Source organism: Rhinoraja longicauda, chromosome 20, assembly GCF_053455715.1.
Source record: "Rhinoraja longicauda isolate Sanriku21f chromosome 20, sRhiLon1.1, whole genome shotgun sequence".
In the NCBI taxonomy this organism is placed as follows: Eukaryota; Metazoa; Chordata; class Chondrichthyes; order Rajiformes; family Arhynchobatidae; genus Rhinoraja; species Rhinoraja longicauda.
Window position 1 is genome coordinate 14,171,777 of NC_135972.1, and position 26,409 is coordinate 14,198,185.

The 26,409-nt window shown below is 45.6% G+C and overlaps 1 protein-coding gene and 1 long non-coding RNA gene across 3 annotated transcripts in view; one reads left to right on the top strand and one right to left on the bottom strand.

Annotated features, from left to right (window-relative positions):
- The window catches only part of svopl (SVOP-like), a 92,720-nt gene extending 76,242 nt beyond the window's left edge, over window positions 1–16,478 (bottom strand). For both annotated transcript variants that reach the window (XM_078416988.1, XM_078416986.1), the window contains exon 1: window positions 16,424–16,478. The gene's annotated coding sequence lies outside the window, so the exon portion shown is untranslated. The remainder of the gene's footprint in view (window positions 1–16,423) is intronic.
- The window catches only part of LOC144603577 (uncharacterized), a 38,750-nt gene that overhangs the window by 1,313 nt on the left and 11,028 nt on the right, over window positions 1–26,409 (top strand). The gene's annotated exons all lie outside the window — the stretch shown is intronic.

A 26,409-nucleotide genomic window follows, 5' to 3' on the forward strand; every position in this document is an offset into this window, starting at 1 on the left:
GTGTAGGATCACTGCAATTTGATGGCTGCTAAAGGGCCATATGATTATGCGATATGACTTTATGACTAGCATGGAGCTAGAAGGAGCTCGCTCGCAATAGCACGTGCCAGCCTCCAGCAACCGCTTTAAGTGCCATTGATTTATCTATCAATATTATTGTCAATGTTTTTAAGAAATGCAAAGCGTGCATCAGAGAGTGCTGTAATATAGGAGGCATAGCTGATTACTTATACACGGCAAGGCCGCATGAACACCTTTCTTGTATTAAAAATGACACAAAGTGCTGGAGTAACTCAGCAGGTCAGGTATCGTGTGTCGGAAGGAACTGCAAATGCTGGTTTAAACCGAAGATAGACACAAAATGCTGGAGTAACTCAGCGGGTCAGGCAGACGTTTTGAGTTGGGGCCCTTCATCGGTCCGAAGTCCCGACCCGAAACATCATCGTTGATATCTTCCTGGACCTCCTGAGTTTTTTTAAATATCAAAAAATACTTCATTCAAGTAATAAATATTTACAAAACACCTTCTTTTCAAAAACCCCATCCGACATTTCAGGAGGTTACACATTCAATTCAGATATTCGTTTCTAAATTTACACAGAATCCCTTATTTGGAGGGGGGGGGGGGGGGGTGTCGACCTACTGAGTTGTTTCAGTACTTTGTGCCTTTTGTTTTTGAAAGCCAGCCTCTTCACTCCCTTGTCTCCACTCTCTTGAAATGACCAGTTGAACAATACTGAGGGTCAGATCATGGTGGAGATTTAACTGAAGTGCAGCGTAATTCTATTTTGAAGTGTCACGTCAATTGCCTTTTAAGAACCAATACACAGTGCCAAAACAAACTGCACAAGAACAACAATCGTCGTGTGTTCCTATAGCAACATTCCATGAATAGTTGCAACCGTGTCATTGACATAATTACCTGCCATGGGAGGAGGTACCCAGAGCAACCACCTCCTGCAAATTACGTCATTTCATCTTTGAACCTTAATCAACAATGAAGACGAATTACGTCTTTGCTTGCAAGTTTGCCATAAATAATTTGTAGTCACAGCATCGAAGTAAAGGACTTCACAGTTTAAAGATTAAACTGTCAGGGAGCCATTGATTAGTGAAATCTGCACCTTACCCAACTGTTGCATTCCTTCCTTTCAACCCTCCCATGATATCCAACGTCAGATGTGTTATTACATACAATTATTCAATTTACAATCCTCCCCAGCCAACAATGGGCCATTATGGACTTAACCCTTCTTGAGGTCATGTTGCTCGCCCCATTTTGGTCTGACCCCCCCCCATCTTTCGGTCTTGAAGAAGGGGTCTGACCCGATTCCTGTTCCTTTCCTCCAGATATGCTGCCTGACCCACTGGGTTAATCCAGCATTTTGCATCTATCTTCGGTATAAACCAATATCTGCAGTTACTTCCAACATATTCAATTTGGTTTTGAGCGGGGTTGTGCATTGCAGTTGGTGACAGAATAGTTTCATGTCAGTGCATGGCGAAATACGGACTTTGTTACCACCACTAATTACCTGAATGAAGCTCCCACAAACAAAAACGGCCAGTTAATTAACTTTAGTTAACTTTAACGTTGGAGATATAGCGCAGAAACTGGCCCACTGAGTCCACGCCGACCAGTGATCCCCAGACTCTAACACTCGCCAACACGCCCTAGGGACAATTCACAATTTTTACCAAAGCCAAGTTATCATACAAACCTGTACGTCTTTGGGATTTAGGAGGAAATCGAAGCACCCTGGGAAATCCCATGCGGTCATGGGGAGAATGTGCAAACTCTCTTCAGACATCACCAATAGTCAGGATCAAACCTGGGTCTCTGGCCCTATAATGCAGCAACACTACTGTTTAGCCACCGTGCCTTCCTGTTCTCGCCACCAATATGATAACCTCACATTTATCCACATTAAACTGCGTCCAAGTCACCCTGCATCCTCAAAGCATCCTCCTCACAGTTCACACTGCCACCCAGCTTTGTGTCATCTGCAAATTTGCTAATGTTACTTTTAATCCCTTCACCTGTCATTAATGTATATTGTAAATAGCTGTAGTCCCAACACCGAGCCTTGCGGTACCCCACTAGTCACTGCCTGCCATTCTGAAAGGGACCCGTTAATCCCTACTCTATGTTTCCTGTCTGCCATGTCAGTCCCCCACCCCTTTTGCAAGCGGCTTGGCGAGTTAGAGACTGAAATGTGTAGATGGTAACATTATGACCTCAGTAGGCCAGTTGATGAAGGAGGCAGATTAAGCCAATGAATGAGGTACAGATCAACCAGGCAGATATGTCTCGGAAGGTGTTGATTTATTGATTATAACTAGAATCGCTCCAGCTTTGCCAAAGTACAAAGGTGACTTATGGTGGTAACCAAGGTGTTTGAAGGGACTTCCTACTCATGGCAGTGGAGGCCAAATCACTGGATGAATTTAAGAGACAGTTAGATAGAGCTCTGGGGGCTAGTGGAATCAAGGGGTATGGGGAGAAGGCAGGCACAGGTTACTGATTGTGGATGATCAGCCATGATCACATTGAATGGCGGTGCTGGCTCGAAGGGCCGAATGGTCTCCTCCTGCACCTATTTTCTATGTTTCTATGTTTCATTGCGGGGCAAAGGGCAATCCTCAGAGGTGAAGGTACATCACCATTCAGCATCAACCAATTTGCATTGTGTGTCCTGTAACATCTCAGGATGAGCTCATTCCACAGGTACATACATAGAAACTACTCCCTCTTTTCATTTACGTTAGTTTAGTTTTAGAGATACAGCGCGGAAACAGGCCCTTCGGTCCACCGATCCTCGCACACTAACACTATCCTACACACTAGGGACAGTTTACATTTATACCAAGCCAATTAACCTGCAAACATGTACGTCTTTGGAGTACTCACCCTTTTTGTGTCATTTCAAGGCTTACAGATTAGAATCTCTGGTGCAGTTCCATCCTGTCCCAGAGCAGCCAGTTTAACAATATATTGTTAGGATGTGGGTGGCATGATATTTTATTTATTTCCCATTTCTATTTCCTCTGACTGAATGACTTCCAAATCCACTTCATTTAAGTTTTGAGTCAAATACAGGCTACTGGAGCCATTATGGAATGATATGGAATACAGGCATTAATTAAAATGAGAACCATGTGCTGCTTAGTAGTGGAGTTGCTGCCTTACAGCACCAGATACCCGTTCGATCCTAACTGCGGGTGCTGATTGAACGTTCACCCTGGGACCTGCGTGGGTTTTCTCTGGGTGCTCCGGTTTCCTTCCACTTTCCAAAGATGTACAGGTTTGTAGGTTAATTGGCTTCGGTGAAATTGTAAATTGCCCCTAGTGTGCGTAGGGTAGTGTTAATGTGCGGGAATCGCTGGTCGGTGTGAACTCTGGTCCAAAGGGCTGTATCACTAAACTAAACTACACTTCAACAAATAAATAAACTACAGCCATCTTTCTTTGGGCTATTTCAGACACTACCAGAGTTAGCATTTGCTTCACCCCCACCCCCAACACCTCCTCATTCACTGCAATTCCCATTGACAATTCTACTGGGGCCCCTGGTACATTGTCAAGGGGCCTCCTTCATACCGTACCAATGGAACTTATCTCTCTGGTCATGTTTACACTGGGGATGAAATGTGTGGCGTCAAATGGCCTTGTCGAAACACAATCCGAGTATCAGTGAGCAAGCTACTGCTGCATGCAATTGATAGCACTGTCAATGATACCTTCGAAACATTGTGACTTGGCTGAGGACTTGTCTTCCATAACAATGGGGTTCCCAGAGGAGGCCAGCATCTGCTCCCAGTTTCTGGCATCAGCTGCTGATAAATGTTTCAGCATTGTCTACTACATTCGCACCATCCAGCTTCACCGAGGATGGAAACGTGCCCCCAGCCCGCCACTCCATTTTGTTCATTGTCCATTACTATTCTTAACTCTATGCAACAGGTCCTCAGAACTTTGATCTGATCTGGGGTTTTTTTAAATTATCAAAAGGTGTACTCAATTATTTAAAAACAATATATACAATACAATAAAACAAGACATAACCCACCACCAGAATACTATACAAACAAATATACCAAATGAAACTATTATACAATTATATTACAATCCCTATCCAGGATGCATCCAATCCCCCCGCGGTGCCCAGGGGTCCCGGAAATCCTCCAGGGTGCCCGTGGGCAGCACGTAGTTCCCTCTCCACCACCACCCGGGCGCTGACGTAACCCCGGAAAAGGGGCAGGCAGCTGGCTCGGGCAGAGCCCTCTTCCGCCTGGCGCCGTGAGGGGGGTGGATGGAGGGAGAGAGGGGGGAGGAGGGAGGATAAGGGGGGTTAGGGGTATGGGAGGGGAAGAGGGGAGGAGAGGAAGGAGAGGGGGGAGAGGGGAGGGAGGAGGAGTGGAGGGGGAGGAGAGGAGGGAGGGGGGTAGAGGGAGGGGGAGAGAGGGTGCTGCACCAATGCACCAATGCATCCCTCTCCTGCATTGGTGCAGCACCCCCTCTCCCCCTCTCCCTCCACCCCCTCCCCTCCCCTCCTCCTCCCTCCCTCCTCTCCTCCCCCTCCCCTCCTCCTCCCTCCCCTCCCCCCCCTCTCCCTCCCACCCCACACCCCTAACCACCTTTATCCTCCCTCCTCCCCCCTCCCTCCCTCTATCCACCCCCTCCCTCCCTCCCTGGGAGGTAGATTTAAACGTTAAAATGTGAATAACTTAAAAAATATAACCGATTTCAATGAAACTTCTCCCATTAGCACCAAAGGGACAACGGTGAGTAAGGTGGGCCTAAAATTGTCGCACTATCGTGTACTGCTTTGGCTGTAGTTCAGGAACAAACAAACAAACAAACGAGAGGTTTAGTATATAGATGGCTATGTCTCGTTATCACCTATCCCACAGCCAACAATGGACCATTGTGGGCTCCACCTTTCCTTGATTATCGTTGCTTTTGGCATTTCTTTTGTCCTTTCTCTTCTCTTCCCTTTCCCCCGACTCTCATTCTGAAGAAGGGTCTCAACTCAAACCTTTACCTATTGCTACAGCATGGAAACAGGGCCTTCGGCCCACCGAGTCCACTCTGAGCAGCAATCCCCATACATTAACACTAACCTACACACTAGTGACAATTTGCAATTTTTACCAAAGCCAATTAACCTACAAACCTGTACGTCTTTGGAGAGTGGGAGGAAACCGGAGCTCCCATGGAGAACATACAAACTCCATACAGACAGCAGCCGTACAAACCCAGGATGGAACCCGGGTTTCCGGCGCTGTAAGGCAGCAACTCTACAACAGTGCCACCGCGCCGCCCTAGTGGCATTAATCCCCAGTGTCATTTATTTTTGGCCCTCTGATTTTTTCACCTCCCCCTTTTCATTAATGTGCTGGCTTATCGTCTATGTTTGTGAGTGTGCTCACGACTTCCTGTGTATCCCAACAACAAACAGTCAATTCAACTGTGCAACAAAAAAATACAAATCACAGTTGGAGTCTCATTTAAAGACAAGACTTTGCATCAGGTGGCATCACAGTGATGTCACAGAAACACATACAAATCAGAACAAATATAAATCATAACAATTCATGGAACTTCATGGAATTTTCTTTGAAGATGCCCAGTTCACCTGCCTTTGGGCACAGTAGCCCTACTGACTCCGCCGATTGGAACGCTGAACATTGCTGTTTACTCCAACAACATCAAGGAACCTCTTACACATAGTGTTTACATGCAGTATGTTCAAGTGATGAGATCATAGATTCATAGAGCAATGCAGCCCAGAAACAATAATAATAATAATAATAATAATGCATTACATTTATATAGCGCTTTTCATATACTCAACGATGCTTTACAGGGATTTAGAGAACATAGGGAAGTGAATAAATAGATAAATAAGTAAACGAACAGAGAAAGGAGACAGAAGGTGAGGTGACCTTCAGTGGTTGAAGGCAGTACTGAACAGGTGAGACTTCAGTGATGTTTTGAATGTGGTGAGTGTGGAGGAGTCTCTGACGGTTTGGGGTAGTGAGTTCCATAGGGTGGGAGCAGCGATGGAGAAAGCCCTGTCCCCCCAGGATCTGAGTTTGGTCCGGATGTGGGGGGATAGGAGATTGGCAGCAGCAGAGCGGAGGGTGCAGGTGGGAGTGTGCCTGTGGAGGAGGTCGGTCAGGTAGGATGGGGCCAGGTTATGGAGGGCTTTGCAGGTCATGAGGAGGATTTTGTACTGGATTCTCTGGGGGATGGGGAGCCAGTGGAGTTTGTAAAGGACGGGGGTGATATGGTCACGGATCGGGGAGTGGGTGAGTAGACGGGCAGCGGAGTTTTGAATGTATTGAAGTTTACTGATGATTTTTGAGGGTGCGCCATAGAAACAGGTCCTTCAGCCCAACAGGTCCTTCAGGCAACTTGCCACGTTAACCGCATTTGGCCAGTAGCACACCAAATCTTTCCTCTGCGTGTACCTGGCCAAAAGTCTTTTAAACTTTGTAATCATCATCTCCTCTGGCAGCTTGTTCCATTTACCCACCACCCTTGTGTGGAAGAGTTTGCCCCTCAGATCCTCTTGAAAACTTTTCTCCTCTCGCCTTGATTCTATGTCCTCTCCTTTTAGATTACCCTATCCTAGAGAAAAACTGCAACCATCTAACCAATCAATGCCCCTCATTATTTTTATAAACCTCTAAGAGAGAGTTAAATTTAGCTCTTAGGGTTAAAGGAATCAAGGGATATGGGGAAAAAGGAGGAATGGGGTACTGATTTTAGATGATCAGCCATGATCATATTGAATGGCGGTGCTGGTTCAAAGGGCTGAATGGCCTACTCCTGCACCTATTTCTCTATGTTTCTAAGATCAGTTCTTAGCCCCTTTCATTCCATGGAAATAGTCCCATCCTATTTAATCTGCTAGAACTCAGCCCTGCAGTCTTGGTTTAGTTCAGAGATACTGCGTGGAAACAAGCCCTTCAGCCTACTGAGTCTATGCCGACTATCGATCACCCATACATTAGTTCTGTGTCCGACCAACTAGGGGCAATTTACAGAGGCCAATTAACCTACAAACCTGGACGTCTTTGGGATGCAGGGGAACCCGGAGAAAACCCACATGGTCACAGGGAAAACATACAAACTCCGTACTGACAGTGTCTGAGGTCAGGATCGAACCCGGGTCTCTGGAGCCGTGAGTCAGCAACTCTGCCACTGCACCACTGTGCTGCCCAGGCCTAGCAACATTCCTGCAAATATTTTCTGAACCACATCACATTCTTTCTCTAGCGTGGTGACCAAACCTGTACAGAATACTCCAGGTTACGGTGGCACAGTGGTGGAGTTACGCATTTACAGTGTCAGAGACCAGGGTTCAACTCTGACTACGGCAGCTGTCTGTACGGAGTGTGTACATTCTCCCTGTGACCCGCGTGGGTTTTCTCCGGGTGCTCCAGTTTCCTCCCACGCTCCAAAGATGTACATGTTTGTAGGTTAATTGGCTTGTGTAATATGTCCCTAGTGTGCAGGACAGTGTTAGTGTACGGGGTGATCGCTGCGAACTCGGTGGGCTGAGTTGTGAGGCGATGGATTGTATTGTCCATACATTTAATTTCTCCAAACTAACAAAAAGCTAGGAATACTAAAGTGCTAACCAGTGCACAGAAACTTTGTTGCATCATGGTCAAGGGCTCATTCCCAGCTCTGGGGGGGGGGGGGGGGGAGGGTTCCAACACCTTCAGCTCACAGATTAAAAGTGCCACTCGAATGAAGGCTTTTCCACCAAACTCACAACATTGGACATTTTCCAAATCAGACAAGGATGACAGATTTGCAATCTGCCTTCTTGCCTTTTGCCACACATCACGACTGCATTTAAAAAACAATGATGGCAATTTTATGGGCAACATTTACCACGCACCGTTTGATTCCAACAGTAAGCAGCTGATGTCATGTAACACGCTCCAATTCAATCACAACATTAGGCATTTAATGTCTAGCAAAACATCTTAACCAGGACAGGACATCGCACATTTAAAGGACTAAAACTTAATTCATACAGGTTTACAAAATTATCTGAACAATGACCTGTTGCCTCACAGTTTATTGTTATGTGCACCAAGGTACGGTTAAAAAGCTTTTGTTATGTGTTAACCAGTCAGCAGAAAGACTATATATACGTGATTACAGATCTAGCCATCCACAGGGTACAGATACTTGATAAAGGGAATAACGTTTAGTGCAAGAAAAGTTCAATTAACATGGTCTGATGGTCACCAATGAGGTAGACAGTAGATCAGAACTGCTCTCTAGTTGTTAATAGGATGGTTCAGTCGCCCGATAACAGCTGGGAAGAAACTGTTCCTGAATTTTGAGGTGCATGTTTTCACGCTTCTGTACCTCTTGCCTAATGGCGGCACGGTAGCGCAGCGGTAGAGTTGCTGCTTTACAGCGAATGCAGCGCCGGAGACTCAGGTTCGATCCTGACTACGGCTGCTGTACTGTAAGGAGTTTGTATGTTCTCCCCGTGACCTGCGTGGGTTTTCTCCGAGATCTTCGGTTTCCTCCCACACTCCAAAGACGTACAGGTATGTAGGTTAATTGACTGGGTAAATGTAAAAATTGTCCCAAGTGTGTGTAGGTTAGTGTGCTGGGATCGCTGGGCGGCGCGGACTTGGTGGGCCGAAAAGGCTTGTTTCCGCGCTGTATCTGAAATATGAAAATATGAAATATAATGGAAAGACGGAGTGATGGGGATGAGACTCATCCTTGATAATGCTGGTGGCCTTGCCGGGGCAGCGTGAAGCACCATAGACTCAGGTTCAAACCCGACCTCAAGTGTGTCAATGTGGAGTTTGCACCTTCCCCCAGTGAATGTGTGGGTTTCCCACCAGGTGTTCCAGTTTCCTCTCATATTCCAAAGACGTGTGCGTTTGTAGGCTAATTGGCTTTTGTAAGTTACATCTTGAGCTCAAGGAGTGGATGAGAAAGCGAGACAACAAAGAACCAGTGTGAACGGGCGATCAATGGCCAACGTGTACCAAAGGGCCCGCTTCCATGCTGTATCATTCAATTCAATAGAACTAGTGTGAACTGGTGATGGATGATTGGCATGGACTCAGTGGGCCAAAGGGCCTATTTCCAGTGCAGGAAAAAAACTGCAGATGCTGGTCTAAATCGTAGGTAGACACAAAATGCTGGAGTAACTCAGCAGGTCAGGCAGCATCTCGGGAGAGAAGGAATGGGGGACGTTTCAGGACTCGACCCGAAACGTCACCCATTCCTTCTCTCCCGAGATGCTGCCTGACCCGCTGATTAACTCCAGCATTTTGTGTCTACCTTGGGCCTATTTCCAGGCTGTATCTCTAAACTAAACCTGATTAAACTCTCAAATTACCGGCTGTTCACGTTTACCCGTTTCTAATGCTCGCAGACAACGCTTATGTAGACAATTTTTGCTCCTGACAGTTCCTCGAGTTTGAAAGCAATATCTTGCGGAAGTCGAAAAGAATGTAGGGAGAATTTAAAAAATATGACTCATGAGATTAGTGTAAACATTGGTTGATAATTGACATGGACAGTGGGCTGAAGGGTCAGTTTCTCATATCATATCATATCATATATATACAGCCAGAAACAGGCCTTTTCGGCCCTCCAAGTCCGTGCCGCCCAGCGATCCCCGTACATTAACACTATCCTACACCCACTAGGGACAATTTTTACATTTACCCAGCCAATTAACCTACATACCTGTACGTCTTTGGAGTGTGGGAGGAAACCGAAGATCTCGGAGAAAACCCACGCAGGTCACGGGGAGAACGTACAAACTCCTTACAGTGCAGCACCCCTAGTCAGGATCGAACCTGAGTCTCCGGCGCTGCATTCGCTGTAAAGCAGCAACTCTACCGCTGCGCCACCGTGCCGCTGTCTTTTATCTGTCTGTGACTATTAAATCTGACACTGTAGTTCTGGTTAGTTCTACTTATGATAACAATATGGGCTCTGAGCATTGGCTTTATGGGTGTTAATTCTATCAAAAGCAAGGTTCCTATTACATGCAGTGCTTAGGCCCTATATGCTGGCATACATAATGTCATTTACACGTGCACAAGAGGTGATTGCTCGTCTTCATGATTTTGGTTTATTTGTTTAAAGTTCATTAGTGACAGAAGCAGAATTGGGCCATTCGGCCCATCAAGTCTAATCCGCCATTCAATTATGGCTGATCAATCTTTCCCTTTCAGCCCCATTCTCTTGCCTTCGCCCCATGACACCCGTACTAATCATAAAATAATCATGACAATTTCTGTACTGAGATTTCTATTGTGGGAGCAATAAACAAAAACATATCTGAAAAGGAAAAAAAAAATTATACAAAGAAAAGACAAATTGCATTTATCTGGTACCATGGGACATTCCAAGCCAATTTATTTTCAGCGAATGTAGGGAACAGGAGAGACAGATTGCACACAGCAAATTTGTACATAAATCAATGCAGTGAATGGCCAGTTGACATTGCTATTAGTGATAGATAGACACAAAGTGCCGGAGTAACTCAGCCGATCAGGCAACATCTCTGGAGAAATGGATGGGTGAGGTTTTGGGTAGGAACCCTTCTTCAGACTTGCGATTAGTGGTGTCGGCCGAGAAATTAATGTTGGCTGAATTACAGAGGAAAAATTCCTCTTTGTAGATTTAGGGTAAAGGATAGAAATTTACAGTGAATCTGAGGAAGAGCCTTTTCAGCCAGAAAGTGGTTGAAATATGGAAGGCACTGAGTGAGTGGGTGGTAACGGCAGGTACTTCAACATTTAAGAAGTGTCTGGATGAACACTTGAAATTGTCCATGCTCAGGAGGTTACGAAACAAGTGCTGGTAAATGGGTTTAGGCTAATTCATGTTCCTGAGCTACTCTACCCATAGAGGTCATGTTTATGGTCTTTCTCAGTGTTCCAGCCAAAGCACAGCGCTGCTTGTGGACAAATCACAGACCATCAAACAGTACAGTGGCGTAGTTGGTAGAGATGCTATCTCTCGGCACCAGAGACCCACTCTCACGATCAGCACCATTCAGCTCACTTGATTTCCATCTCATCAGTCATCTGAAACATCCATTCCCTCCACAGCTAGCACCTGGTGGCTGCAAGGCAAACCATCTACAAAAGGAACTGCAGTTCCTTGTCCAGGCTACCCTGGCAGAACATCCCAGAGTCAGCACTTCAAACACCAAGGAGGGCAAGGGAAGCCCATCCTGCAGACTCCTCTCCGGGTTGCACATCATCCAGACATGGAAAAATAATGCTGCTCCTTCATCTCGAACGGAGACCTGGAACTCCCTATGTGACAGCACAGTGACAGTACCTTCACCAGAAGAATGGCTGTGATTCAAAGCAAGGCGCTCTCAAGAGCCATGTGGAATGAACAATAAATGCTGACCTGCCAAGTGACACCAGCTCCTCCCCCCACAAAAAGTAATTAAAAACAATTAAGAAATTAAGACATTGATTGAGAAAGGGTGGCATGGTGGCACAGCGGTGGAGTTGCTGCCTTACAGCGCTAGAAACACGGGTTCGATCCTGACAATGAGTGCAGTCTGTATGGTGTCTTTATGTTCTCCACATGACCCGCATGGGTTTTCTCCGGATGCCTCGGTTTCCTCCAAAGACGTACAGGTTTGTAGGGCTAATTGGCTGGGTAAATTTGTAAATTGTCCCTCGTGTGTGTGTGTGTGTGTGTGTGTGTGTGTGTGTGTGTGTGTGTGTGTGTGTGTGTGTGTGTGTGTGTGTGTGTGTGTGTGTGTGTGTGTGTGTGTGTGTGTGTGTGTGTGTGTGTGTGTGTTGGATAGTGTTAGTGTCTCTGGTCGGCCTGGACTCGGTGGGCTGAAGGGCCTGTGTCCGCGCTGTATCTCTGAACCAAAGTAAACTAGACTGCCAACGTGACAGCACTGTGACAGTACCTTCACCAGAAGAGTGGCCATGGTTCAAATCAGTGCCCTCTCAAGAGCCTTGAGGAATAAGCAATGAATGCCAGCCTGCCAAGTGACACCAGCTCCCCCCTCCCACCACCCAAAATTAATTCAGAACAAATTTGCTAAGTTAGAGAATCTTGTTCTCTCCCTGTACAGTGAATAGGGAACAATATGCAAGCCTATTCCACCGATTCCTGAGGCGATGATCTTTCTTACGGGGACCATTTATTACAGATGGATTTTAATAGAATTAAAAAGTGACCATGTCGATACATTTGACCTTACATGTTTCAGAAGGCCTGAAGGGTGCATTAAAATGGCAATAACCTGTTGGAATGACAATCGATTTGGTTGCAGTTCAACCACATCAAAATTTGCTTTCACATCAGTCCTGAGCACACTAGCACTCTCCTGCACACACTAGGGACAATTTACAATATTACCGAGCCAATTAGCCTACAAACCTGTATGTCTTTGGAGCGTGGGAGGAAGCTGGAGCACCTGGAAAAAAAACCCACGCAGGTCACGGGGAGAACGTGAGGAGAAATTTCTTTAGTCAGAAGGGTGGTGAATCTGTGGAAATTCTTTGCCACCGAAGGCTGTGGAGGGCAAGTCAGTGAATATTTTTAAGGCAGAGATAGACAGATTCTTGATTAGTACAGGTGTCAGAGGTTATGGCGAGAAGACAGGAGAAAGGGGTTAGGAGGGAGAGATAGATCAGCCATGATTGAATGTCGGAGTAGACTTGATGGGCCGAATGGCCTAATTCTACTCCTATTCCTTATGACCTTGTGAGCTAGTTGCAATGAACTGGGAGCTTCACATTATACGTGTTTGTAGGTACGTTGCCTGGTTCTTCTCTCTCAACACTGGATCAGGACTTCAGCTGTGGCCTTAAATGAGGCTGTGGGAGTGTGGTTGATCCATGCCCTTGAACTTTGCCTTGGGTCTGCCAACTTGGGCTGCAGGGTGGTCATGAGAGGTCGGAAAGAGCCGAGGATCAGTACGGGTGTCAGATTAGTACTGGTGTCAGAGATTATGGGGAGAAGGCAGGAGAATGGGGTTGGGGGGAGATAGATCAGCCGTGATTGAATGGCAGAGTAGACTTGATGGGCCGAATGCCCTAATTCTACTCCGATCTCTCATGATGACCAAAAGCAGGCCCTTTTGGTCAAAGGCGAAGGATAACACAAGGGATTATTGCGGATTGGGGAGGGGCATGGGTTGGAGAGGTGGACGAGAAATCAACTATGTGATAGGTAAGAGCAGGAAGAGCCCAGGGATTTAGATGAGATTTTACCAATATGAACCTTCCAGGTTGGTGATGTGTACCAAGGTCATGCCTTGGCAATGCCCAGGAACATTCTCAAAGGAGGGTCGCCCAGGGAATATCATAATTGGTGCTCCCTGATGTGAAAATCATAATAGTGTTGCAAGGTTGACACCAGATAGGAAGCAGAGTTAGATTTAGCTCTTGGGGCTAAATGAATCAAGGGACATGGGGAAAAAGCAGGAATGGTGTGCCGATTTTGGAGGATCAGCCATGATCATATTGAATGGCGATGCTGGCTCGAGGGGGCCAAATGGCCTGATCCTGCACCTATTTTCTATGTTTTGCTCAATTTGAATCTCCAATGAACGGTGCTTGACCTGGAAATGTTTGCAAACCAATTTACCTAAGTTTATTCATTCCTGGTTAAATCAATTTTCCGCCACATGGTGCTGATGAAACGTGCAATGGGATCCAATTTCTATGAATCAAGATTCTGAGAGAAATGACCAGAACTGAAAAGACCTGGGATTTTGTCCTTTCAGACTGAGAGGAGAAGATATTGTTCAAGAGCTGGAGGTTGTAGATCTTTGGAATTCCTCACAACAAGGTATTGGTGAAAAGTTATTAACTTCCATCACATTAATGCCCCTCTCAAGAATGATCCCAGGAACGAGTGGGTTAGCATATGATGAGCATTTGACAGCACTGGGCCTCTACTCGCTGGAGTTTGGAAGGTTGAGGGGGGACCTCATTGAAACGTACAGAATAATGAAAGGCATAGATAGAGTGGATGTGGAAAGGATGTTTCCACTGGTGGGAGAGTCTAGGACCAGAGGTCATTGCCTCAGAATTAAAGGGCGCTCTTCCAGAAAGGAGGTGAGGAGGAACTTCTTTAGTCCAAGGGTAGTTAATCCGTGGAACTCATTGCCGCATAGGGCTGTGGAGGCCAAGTCAGTGGATATTTTTAAGGCAAAGATAGACAAATTCTTAATTACAAGGGTTATGGGGAGAAGGCAGGAAAATGGGATTAGGAGGCAGAGATCATCCATGATTGAATGAAGGGGTAGACTCGATGGGCTGAATGGCCTAATTCTACTCCTATAACTTGTGAACTCTCCACTGATGCTGCCTGACATGCTGAGAATTACTGGCATTTTCAGGCGAGATTAATTGACGAGAGTCAGACAGCACAAAAACAGGCCTTTGAGTCAACTGAATCTGCAGTGACCATCAACCCATCACTTACACTGGTCCTACATTTTCATTCTCCCCACGTTGTCGTTTAGTTACCGACCTCCAGATTCTTATCTGAGGGGTAATTTACAGTGGCCAATTAATCTATTGCTATTGAGGGCGTGCAGCGTAGGTTTACTAGGTTAATTCCCGGAATGGCGGGACTATCATATGTTGAAAGACTGGAGCGGCTAGGCTTGTATACACTGGAATTTAGAAGGATGAGAGGAGATCTTATCGAAACGTATAAGATTATTAAGGGGTTGGACACGTTAGAGGCAGGAAGCATGTTCCCAATGTTGGGGGAGTCCAGAACAAGGGGCCACAGTTTAAGAATAAGGGGTAGGCCATTTAGAACTGAGATGAGGAAAAACTTTTTCAGTCAGAGAGTTGTGAATCTGTGGAATTCTCTGCCTCAGAAGGCAGTGGAGGCCAATTCTCTGAATGCATTCAAGAGAGAGCTAGATAGAGCTCTTAAGGATAGCGGAGTCAGCGGGTATGGGGAGAAGGCAGGAACGGGGTACTGATTGAGAATGATCAGCCATGATCACATTGAATGGCGATGCTGGCTCGAAGGGCCGAATGGCCTCCTCCTGCACCTATTGTCTATTGTCTATAATCTACCAAGCCACGCATCTTTAGGATGTGGGAGGATGTTAGCATCCAAGGGAAATGTACGCAGTCAGAGGGAGAACCTGCAAACTCCACACAGACAACTCCCGGGGTCAAGATCAAACCAGAGTTACTGGAGCTGTGATGCAACAGCTGTAAGTTGGACCTTGAAGCAATAGAAAATGGATAAGGCAAGGGACATGGATGGCAATGGAGGATTTCTTTAAATGCTGGGAGTTACGGTCTCCCTACTCTTGCTTGTAATTCTTATTGCCTTCTACATAGGACGAGATCTAGAGTGGGGTCTGAACATAGGCATGTGTTAGAAACATAGAAAATAGGTGCAGGAGTAGGCCATTCGGTCCTTCGAGCCTGCACCGCCATTCAATATGATCATGGCTGATCATCCAACTCAGTATCCCGTACCTGCCTTCTCTCCGTACCTGCCTTCTCTCCATACCCCCTGATCCCTTTAGCCACAAGGGCCACATCTAACTCCCTCTTAAATATAGCCAATGAACTGGCCTCAACTACCTTCTGTGGCAGAGAATTCCACAGACTCACCACTCTGTGCGAAAACTCTCTGTGTGTTGGTCTAGCAGGAAGGCTCACGTGATCGATGGGCCGAATGGCCTAATTCTGCTCCTATGACCTATGAACTTATTAATGAGCCGAACGACCATGGAATATGTTATCTGAAATGCTGGATAAAGAGGCAGCCTAATGGACAATGCATGAGGAACGGTCAGAGCAGAATTTGCAATCAACAGAACAGCCCAGGGAGCGTCATGGACACTCAGCAAAATCAAATCACAGCGTAGCAAAATGCAATCTGAACCTCACAGGACCAGCAGGGCGAGGAGCACAAATTGTCACGGAACAGGGGAGTTTGGTTGTAAAATAAGTACAGCACAAACACAGCACACTCTCCCCTCAACTGCCCAATGCAGCCTCTATGTCAGTCAGGTTCAGAGGGGGGGGTGTTAATCTCAGCTTTCAGTTTTGCTGCCCATAATATTACCATCAATACCAACCCTCCATCTGCCTTATACATTTAGAGTAGAGGAAGTAGACAGACAGTTCAAGAGTCACACCAGCTAAAAATATAAGAAATAATTTTCCTTCCTCTTTACTAAAACTTTGTTTCATGTTAAATCAGTCAGGGCATTTAAAAAAAATATATATATATTTAGACTTTCCTTCTCCGGTCTTGCAACAGTAAAGAAACTGCCAGACTCTCCCTCTCTCTCTCTCTCTCTCTCTCTCTCTCTCTCTACCAAGTGACCCTGGTTCCTAACACGGACGAACTCAAACTGTGGAAAGGGTTTCATAAACCTACCTTCCAGTCACTTCAACAGTCACAGGGGAGCTCTTCGCTTTTTTTTGCTCCTTTAAACAAGGCAACGCGAAATTTGGGGGCGAGAGAGCTCCAATCCTTTGCTTACAAAGTCATTGCATTGCCCCCGATTTGATTTGAAGTACAGAACCGGTAAACAGGTTCTACCTGTCAAGCGACCTCAAAACCCGCCTCGAATGTCTTAAAGGGATTTACATCCCATCCGTCAGCGATGAGCTCCAATACAGGAAGGCACCCTCGTTGAAAGCAATATTGGATTTCAACTGAATGTGTTCAGCATCCCCTTTAATGTGATGGGAGGTGGAAGCGTATAGAAAATACCAGCACCCGTCTTCTGTGTGAGTAAGTCCCACCCCAACACTTGTTTATAAAAAGCGTTTATTTCTCATTCGTTCATCTTGCTAAAATGTTTCCAATTTGTAAATTCGGTTCATTCAACAGATGAGAGCACCTTTCTAAGTTCAACAGTTGGGTTATTGCCAAACTTAAATGCCTCTCAGCGTTATTTAATGCGCTTTAAATTAAAATTAAAATCGTGCGGCAAAAATAAAGATTCCGATTCTTCAGTCGCTGCCCAGAATCATAAAAGTCCTTCAGCGAAGGAGGCCATTTGGCCCATTTTGTCTGTGCCAGCTCGCCATTAATCCCACATCCTCACCCATTGTAAAACGTTCCATTTTCTTAACTTGTGTTTAATTTCCTTTCAAAATGTTTTTGTGTTTATTCCTATTAGTTAATCTAGCTTTGGGAAATTGAATTGGATGGATTTCTCCAGTGAGTGGTTTATTTTATTCGGAATCTGCACTCCCTGATTTACTAATAACGTTTTCATAATTTGCCTTGGCATGGAGATCTGGGGTAACTTGCAGGACAACATTCCTCACATTCCAAGGAGTCAAAACAGTTTAATTGTCATATGTACTGAAAATGAACGATGAAATTATTTTTACCTGTAGCATAGCAGGCCTGTAAACACAGTACTTCATAGTTAACATTATAAACTAAAACAAAATCAATAAACAAAAAAAAACAATACGAGTGCAAGTCCTTTGAGCAACCAAGGCAGTTTGTAGTTCATAGTTCAGTTAGTGCTTGTAGTGTTCAATAGACTGACATTTGTTGGGAAGAAGCTGTTCTTGAACATGGAGGCCATGGTTTTCAGACACCTATGCCTTCTTCCCGATGGTAGTAGCATTGCCAGGGTGGTGTGGGTCTTTGACGATGCCGGCTGCCTTTTTATGGCAGAGGCTCCTGGAGATCCCTGTGATGGTGGGGAGGAGCCATGTGCATTTGAGATCATAATCTGATGTTTGGTTGATTCTGGTATTTTGCACAGGGAACCTTGGGTTTGGAAGCGATGGGAAGAATGCCAGACACTTTGGTCTGCTTGGGGATTTCTTGGGGAGGACCTGGCTTTGCCTGTAAAGATGGCGGACTGACCTTTGGATTGGGTGGTACTGTAGAGAAAGCCATTAGAGTGTAGTGCATGTTTTGAGGGAGGAGCGCAGAAACAAGGAACTGTAGATGCTGGTTTACACCAAAGATAGACACAAAGTGCTCCAGTAACTCAGCGGGTCAGGCAGTATCTCTAGAGAAAAAGGATGGGCGATGTTTCAGGTGGAGACCCTCTGGTCTCGGTGAATGTTCCTGATTTGGATCACAATAATTCTTGTTGATTAGTGATATCCTAGGGCTGGAATGATTTCTCATACATTCTTACACCATTGAATGAGGCCGTTCAGTCCATCATGTCTAGGCCAGGTCTCAGAGTAATCTGTTCTGTTTGCCCAGTAATTTACCGGGTTTGCTTCAAATTAGAGAATTCAATGTTCAGTATTCACACCATTGGGTTGTAAGCTACCTAAGTGGAATATGAGGTGTTAGTCTTCCAGTTTACTCTGGCAATGGAGGAGACCAAGAAAATAAAGGTCAGTATGCGAATGGGAAGGGGAGTTAAAGTGTTGAGCAATTGGACATTCCAGCAGGCCTTGGGGCAGGTCTTCAGTGAAGCAGTGACTTTGTCTATGTTAGGGCAGCAGTCGAGGGATGGGCAAACCAAGGGTTTGTGGAGAGAGTGCCCCCTGCAGAAAGCAGAAAGGGTGGGGACGGGATGATATGACTGTTGATAGGGACACATTAATGACCGTGGAAAGGTCGGAGAGTGATGTTGAGTTCCTCCAGAACTTTGTTTTTAGCTCTGAGATTTGTTTAATAAATCAGCTGTGAGAGTTATTATTTCGGACTCGGAAATAAACCTCATTCTGCTGACTGTTTACTCTCTCTCCTGACTGCAACTATTTCCCTTCTGGATCATCTCCTTACCTCCTCCACCTTTGGTTACTTTGTTCACTCCCCCCCCCCACCCCCCCCCCCACCCATTTTTGCCCCGTGCCGCCAGGCTTGTATCTGATAGAGAGTCAGCCGTATCTGCCAGATTTCAGGCAACCACACCTGATTTCATTCCTTCTCTCCAGACAAAAACTCATCGTGGAGGAGAAGTCAATTCTAGTCTCCTTTTCTCCAATTCTATTCTTAACAAGTGCCTACAAAATGAAATCCGAGAGTTTTCTCATAGATTCGTGCTACACAGAACCTTTCGACCAATCTCGTCCATGCCGATTATAATGCCTACCTATACCAAAGCCATTTGCCTGCATTAAGCTTGTATCCCACGGAGCCAGGCCAGTCATTTAGGACCGCAGTGTTTCAGGAATTCTGGGGGGATGTTATCAGGACCCTGAGCTTTTCCACATTTCAGTTGAGAGATGACAAGAAAGTTCTGCAGAGGAAAAGAGTGCTGACAGGTGCCCATCAGCGTCTGGAGCTTTCCAAAGATTAGTGGATTCCTGTTTGACAGAACGAGTATGGTTCTTGTCCGTGTCTTTGGAGTGGCCATTGGCCAGGAACTGGTGGGCAATGGAATTGGCCGTGAAAGGGCAATGCTTTGGGCGGGTACTTCGACCGGTGAGGCGATTGAAGGTCTTCCACACCACCCTACTGGAGTGTGTGAAGTCGATTCCTTGGATTGTCTCTTCCCACCACTCTCTGCGCTTCTTGTCGAGGCAGATTGTCGGCTCCGCAGCCTTGGAGGCAGCCTCTCCGCCAGGTTCAGCGTACAGGAATGCATCATAGCATGCGTCACACTCTTCGTCCCATGTGGGGATGTACCGGCAATGATAGCCGTGAGGAATGGAACCCTTTGCTGCCCTGGTGAGGAGTTTGCAGAGGGCTGAGTAGGCATTGTCCGGGTTGGTGGGGGTGTGGGTGGGAAGGCTGTCGATCCAGAGGTCCACCAGACTTGTGAACTGGTCCCACCTGGCCTTGCGAAAATTCCACCTCTTCCCAGGTTTGGTTGGGACCGGCTCGATGGGGTTGTCCGGGATAATCAGAGATGGACGATGTCATGATTTTGGGAATTGATCCAGCGTGACACGGTGTGGGGGATGGTCCATTCAGGTTTTCAAAAGCCAAGTCAGGGTTGGTAGTGGTGTTCCACCTGCCAGAGCGGAAGCTTTCAAAATTAATTCCCAATTAGTCGCCATTCTCTAATTCCCTTCTCCTGCTTAAAATCCTTGACTCTTTCTTTGATTCTCAGATCCACAATCAAACCACCACACACTTCCTTGTCGTTATTACCGGTCTTGGTAAACACAAAGTCGGCTCAATGGCAGCCAGAAGGGTTGTACTATTATAATGATAGCATATCTAACAATGCCAACCCTCACTGCCATTTGCTCCTTGGCTCCCGACCCTTTCAACATCTTATTCCCTTCTACCTCTGCAATCTCCTCTAGATTTACTCTTTACCCAAACTCTTTCTGTCTTTGAACCTTTCAAGGATCTAACCCTTGATCCTTCCCTCAACAGGACACAGCTGTCCTGAACTTCTAAGATAGACGCAAAATGCTGGAGTAACTCAGTGGGTCAGGCAGCATCTCCGGATAAAAGGAATAGGTGACGTTTCGGCTCAAGACCCTTCTTCAGACTGAGAGTCAGGAACGAGGGAAACTAGAGGTACGAAAAGGTACAGAACTGTTGGGGTAAACCAGCATCTGCAGTTCCTCCCAACACAGCTGTCCTGAACTTCTTCTTTGGAACTCCCTCTAGAAACCCTTCTGCCTCACTTCCTCTTTCCTAACATGTGCACAGTTATGGTCCTGTTATTTAAGAACGAATATACTTATATTGAAAGCAGATGAAAAAAAAAGATTTACCGGGCTAAATCTTAGGATGAGAGGATTGTGGACCTTGAGTCACTCAAGAAATTAGATCTATGTTATTTGGAGTTTAATTTAGTGATGTGTGATCTAATTGAAAATTGCTTTCGCTTTGGAGAGCATCTCAAATGAGAACATAGTGACATGTGATGTGTAGGAACTCGTTCTCTGCAATTGTCTATCCAAGAGGATAGTGGAAGTTGGATCATTGGAGGGGATCGATAACATTAATAGAGGAGGTGGGCGGCACGGTAGCGCAGCAGTAGAGTTGCTGCTTTACAGCGAATGCAGCGCCGGAGACTCAGGTTCGATCCTGACTATGGATGCTGTACTGTAAGGAGTTTGTACGTTCTCCCCGTGACCTGCGTGGGTTTTCTCCGAGATCTTCGGTTTCCTCCCACACTCCAAAGACGTACAGGTATGTAGGTAAATTGGCTGGGTAAATGTAAAAATTGTCGCTAGTGTGTAGGATAGTGTTAGTGTGCGGGGATCGCTGGGCGGCGCGGACTTGGTGGGCCGAAAAGGCCTGTTTCCGCGCTGTATATATATGATATGATGATATGATATGATAAAAAGAGGGAAAAGGAAAGATCTGGAACTGACTGTCGGAAACTGGCACATTAAGGGAGATTGAAGCCTGGGCGGGTGGGAAAGGCACGAGGGGCCGAGGGGCCTATCTCTTTTGTTTTCTGATCATTTGACTCTGCAGCAAACTATGGCTTGCAGCAGTCGACTGACAAGATCACTTCGTCATAGAGTCATACAGTGTGGAAACAGGCACGTCAGCCCAACTTGCCCACACCGGCCAACATGTCCCAGCTACACAAATCCCACCTGCCCACGTTTGGTCCATATCCCCCCAAACCTGTCCCATCCATGTACCTGTCTAAATCACACTGCTGATACGGGTATGTGAACAACAAGCCTTGGGCTACGTTTACAGAGATCTTTAAAAACAGATTACAAGAAACTAATACTAATTCACATTTCTCCCTTGAAATAGTGACTGTTCTTTCATGTACATCGGTGAATGTAAAATACTCTGTAATTGGAGAGTTTACTGAAGGGGGTGATGAAATTCTGGAATTACCATTGAAAAGGAAGATGTATTATATATCATCATGAGCTTTACATTGATGCACTGGAAGTGCTGAGCCCATCTTTAAATGCCCTTGTTCTACTGAATGGTGCTCCCAAAGGTGCATCACTGGTGGATAGGGAATTCCAGGAATAAGACCCAGTGATGAAGAAGGACTGGTGATAAATTTAGAGTCATAAATTAGACTGGTGATAAAGTTGGAGTCATTATGTGGAAACAGGTCCATTGGTGGACTTGCCCACACCGACCAACATGTCCCATCTTCCCTAGTCCCACCTGCCTGCATTTGGACCATTTGCCTCTAAATCTGTCCAATTCATGTCTCTGTCGAAATGTTTCTTAAACATTGCTATAGTACCTGCCTCAACTACCTCCTCTGACAGCTCGTTCCTTACACCTACCACCCTTTGTGTAAAAAAGTTACCCATCAGGTTCATATTAAATCTTTCCCTCCCTCACCTTAAACCTATGTCCTCTGGTTTTCGATTCCCCTACTCTGGGAAAGAGACTCCGTACATTTACCCGATCTATTCCTCATGGTTTTGTAAGCTTCTATAAGATCACCCATCATCCCCATACGCTCCAAGGAATAAAATCCTAGCCTGCTCAACCACTCCCTACATCTCAGGCCCTTGAATCCTGGCAACATCCTTGTAAATCTTCTCTGCGCCCTTTCCAGCTCAACAACATCTTTCCTCTAACTATTTCTATTTCTAAGACTGGAGGGTGATGCATTGCCAATCAAGGCAGTGTGGAACTTAGGAAGGAACCTGAAAATTAGAATGGAAGTGGCAGGGAATGATGTTCCCACATACCTGCTATCCAGTATAGGAGAAATAATGGAGTCAAAGAAAAAGGGAAATGTAAGTGACCATGTTGATGACCAAATAGAAGGTAGTCCTTCTCTTCTTCTTAGGCCCCCCTCGATCATGGCTGACTATGGGTGATCGGATGCAAGCCTGGGCGATGCCATATGAAGGACAGGCTGTTGCCCATGCAGCACGTCCCCCCTCTCCACGTCGTTGATCGATCCAAAGGAACAGCAGACCCGTTACAGTTTGGCACCAACGCCGTCGCAGGAGCTGCCAGAACGAGGTTGTAGACAACGACGTACTACCTTCGGGACTCCGACTCCGGATTTTCCTTGAGGTTTACTCCTGGAGCCTTTTCCATGACTGGATATTGCCACAGGGCAGTGGAGGTTTTAGATCAGAGTTTTCCCTCTCCTAGATGCACTGCCTTCCCAGGCTGACGAGCCTCATCTGCCCGAGACTCGTGGGGGCGGGAGCACCTACCTTCCCATGCAGGGCTATAGAACCTGCCCACCGCCCAAAAAGGTAGTTATGGTAAGAGATTTGAAAACTACGAGCAATGATGGCCAAGACCGATCTGTTTAGAAACACAGACAATAGGTGCAGGAGTAGGCCATTCGGCCCTTCGAGCCAGCTCTGAGAAGATATGGCACGTCCACAACAATCCTCTTGAAATTCTACAGATAGGCTAAGGAAAATATATTGGCGTTACTATTTCAGTCTTGTTTGACAACTGCTCGCCCTCGACTGCCACAAACCTACAGTGAGTGGTGAACACGGATCAGTCCATGACAGGCTTGTTGTTTTCACTTTAGAAACATAGAGAATAGGTGCTGGAGTAGGCCATTCGGCCCTTTGAGCCAGAACCGCCATTGAATATGGTCATGGCTAATCATCCAAAACCCCGTTCCTGCTTTCTCCCCATACCCCTTGAATCCGTTAGCCCCAAGGGTTATATCTAACTCTCTCTTGAATACATCATTTGCCATCTAAACCTAGCAGCATGGAACTGTAGATGCTGGTTTATACCAAAGATAGACACAAAGTGCTGGAGTAACTCAGCGGGTCAGGCAGCAGCTTTGGAGAAAAAGGAAATGAGTTAATGTAAAAGGCCTATAAATGATTGCTATTAAAGGGAAGTATGGTTTTAAAATTCATATAAGAGGGGGTGAGTCAGGGATTTTTTTTCAAGCAAATTTCAGGTAAGTGACCACAAAGGAGGAAGTGAGTGAACTCACGGTATCAAATGAGATGGGGAAGTGACACGGAAATGGGATTAACATTGACAGAACTAAAAAGGCAGCATTTCTACGATTCTTCAAATAGAGTGGAATATTAATGAACACAGTTTCGTATCCGCCATGAAATGCTACTCAAATAATTGAACAGCATGAAAAGCATCATTCAAAATGCATTTGCTTAAAATTCAGTAATGCATAGTTCAGAAACATAAGCACTATTTGTTAAGTAATTGTTTGCAATGATTTGACTGAGCAAATATTTACATAATTTGTTCACACATATTCAAAAGCTTAAAGACTGAAAAATATATCATTGACATGAATTAGTTGCGACCGAGCGCTTGATGTTCAACAGAAGCTCCCCAGATTGATTCCTGGGATGCAGCTTTGTTGTATGAGATTGTTACCTAAGAATATCTTCATATTCATAAGCACTTTAGGTAAGTTTTCCAGATGCTTCCCCAACCACCAAAGCACCAACAGCAGCCTCATTTCTTTCTGGAGCTGCGTTTCAATCAATATACACCGATCAGCCAAAACATTATGACCACTGACAGGCGAAGTGAATAACATTGATTATCTTGTTACAAATGGCACCTGTCAAGGGGTGGGATATATTAGGCAGCAAGTGAACAGTCAGTTCTTGAAGTTGATGTGTTGGATCCAGGCGAAATGGGCAGGAGTAAAGACCTGAGCGACTTTGACAAGGGCCAAATCGTTATGGCCATACGACTGGGTCAGAGCATCTCTGAAAAGGCAAAGCTTGTGGGGTGCTCCCGGTCAGCAGTGGTGAGTACCTACCGACAGTGGTCCGAGGACGGACAAACCACAAACCGGCGACAGGGTGTTGGGGGCCCAAGGCTCATCGATGCACGAGGGCAATGAAGGCTATCCCATCTGGCCTGAACCGACAGAAGGTCTACTGTGGCACAAGTCCCAGAAAATTTTAATGGTGGTCACGGGAGGAATGTGCCACAATACACAGCATCGTACCCTGCTGCGTATGGGGCTGCACACGGAGGACCAGCAGCATATTAGGCAGGTGGTCATAATGTTTTGGCTCATCAGGTTATAATGTTTTGGCTGATCGGTGTAGGTTTAGATGGTCACAAAGTGCTGGAGTAACTCAGCAGGTCAGGCAGCATCTCTGGAGAAAGAGGAAGGGTTGGGCCACTTCTCTAGTCTGAAGAAGGGACCTGACCCTCCCCTTTTCTACAAAGATGCTGCCAGACCTGCTGAGTTACTCCAGCACTCAGTGCCTATCTTTGGTGTAAACCAGCATCTGCAGTTTCGTGCTGCTAGGTTTAGATGGTAAATGATGCAGCTCAACATTACAGTGACATGTAGCACAGGAGATCGTTTATTTCGAGCCAGTTCCAGCAGGATTTTGGAGATACTTATCACAATTAATTAATTAATTAATTAAGTCTGTCTGTCTGTCTGTCTGTCTGTCTGTCTGTCTGTCTGTCTGTCTGTCTGTCTGTCTGTCTGTCTGTCTGTCTGTCTGTCTGTCTCTCTCTCTCTCTCTCTCTCTCTCTCTCTCTCTCTCTAAAACTCTCTCTCTCTCTCTCTCTCTCTCTCTAAAACTCTCTCTAAAACTCTCTCTAAAACTCTCTCTCTCTCGAAAACTCTCTCTAAAACTCTCTGTCCGTGTGGCCTTTCAGCCCACCGGGTCTGCATCAACCAGCGATCCCCGCACACTATCTTACCGACACACACTAGGGACAATTTTACATTCATACGAATGTAAATTAACCTACAAACCTGTTCATCTTTGATGTGTGGGAGGAAACCGAAGATCTCGGAGAAAACCCACGCGGTCAGGGGAAAACATACAAACTCCATACAGACAGTATCGTAGTCGGGATCGAACCCGGGACTCCGGCGCTGCAAGGCAGCAACTTTACGCTGCGCCACCGTGCCACACTAGCGACTTGATTAAAGAGCAATCAGTGGAAACTATGGAGAGTAATTTTGTTGTGGGTTTTTTTTTCCTTTAATATGAACTGTTTAAGGACTGGGTTGATCAACTTCTTTGTTTGAATGCATATTCCAATACAAGGTTCAGAAGATTTGCACCAGTACATTTAGGAGGAAAAAAAATCAGATCAAAAACAAACCGCCACTTCACCACACCTCAGATGCTGCCTGACTCACAGGGCATTCTTAGCATTTTTTGATTTGTGGCATCTGCAGGATTTTGTTTGAATCACTTCACCTTTAGCTCTTTGCAAAGTTTTCAGTCAATATGTTGGATTTGCTTCCAGCATGGATCTGAGAATTCTGATCATGTATGCTGATCTGAATAATTTGAAATGTACACAAAATAAATGACAGATGGTTTTAAAACAGTGCTTTGTTCCCAGAGATCACATTTCCAATGAACATTCCTATTCCCAATTTCTCGAGTCGGAAGCAAGTTGGCACATGAATCTCCTTGTGGTATATTTCTTTGCATTTTTTAAAAAATGGGATAATTGTGTGATTATAGGTTTAACCAATTAAACCAATTTCACTATTTGGTTGATATAATTCATAGAAAACCACTTAGTGTTGCTGTATTTCACAATAACAGAACACTTACAAGCAGTATTTATGG